This window comes from Heterocephalus glaber, unplaced genomic scaffold (genome assembly GCF_053883595.1).
Source record: "Heterocephalus glaber isolate CG9 unplaced genomic scaffold, H.glaber_assembly_v1.0 deba00001509, whole genome shotgun sequence".
NCBI lineage: Eukaryota > Metazoa > Chordata > Mammalia > Rodentia > Bathyergidae > Heterocephalus > Heterocephalus glaber.
In genome coordinates, this window is record NW_028258325.1 from 53,666,903 (window position 1) to 53,667,609 (window position 707).

Below are 707 nucleotides of genomic sequence, written 5' to 3' on the forward strand. Positions count from 1 at the left end.
TTTATATAGAATCACCTATTTTTAAAGCCCAATAGACAGTGAATTGACTACCTAAAAGCCATGATTTTCTCTTTGTATAAAAATATGCAATTGAATATGCCAACCTTGAAAGCAGAAAAACAAACCAAGAAAATGAAACAAACAAAAACTAAAAAACAGCTGTCACAGACAAGCTCAAACATGCAAAATACTCATAACTAATCCTTTCTAGATACATCCAAATCTGTCATTGTTGTCCTTTGCCTATTAATAGAATACTGAAAGCTAGAGGTTCCTACATGAACCTAGGGAGACTTTGTCTTTTAAAGTAATAAAATTACTTTGAATAAACATAAATTTGGCATATCTGATTTACTCCTACACTTGATCTTAGCCAAAAGGCCGAGAAGCAATGATTTACTCCTAATAATACTGTGAACATAAGGCCCAGAGATTCTGCCAACTGCTGCAAGAAAAAAAAATTCATGTGGGTATAATCAAAGGAGCTGGTTCCACGATGGTCAGTCAGGTTAAACTTCAATTCTAGGTCCCAGTTGCCTGATCCCTGAACATTTCTAACACATGCTTTAAAATCTACTTATAACTTTATTATAAAAAAGTAAATTATCACTTAATATAAATTTTCATGGAAATCTAAATTGCAAAATCACACCATGCATACCTGTAATATTTAAGTGTCCTGGAAAAATGATGAGAAATGGAAAAAA

At 32.2% G+C, this 707-nt stretch overlaps 1 pseudogene; it reads right to left on the minus strand.

Moving 5' to 3' along the window:
* Nucleotides 1-266: 266 nt before the first annotated feature.
* Nucleotides 267-393, minus strand: LOC147825175 (U2 spliceosomal RNA; annotated as a pseudogene).
* Between the last annotated feature and the right edge of the window lie 314 nt (nt 394-707).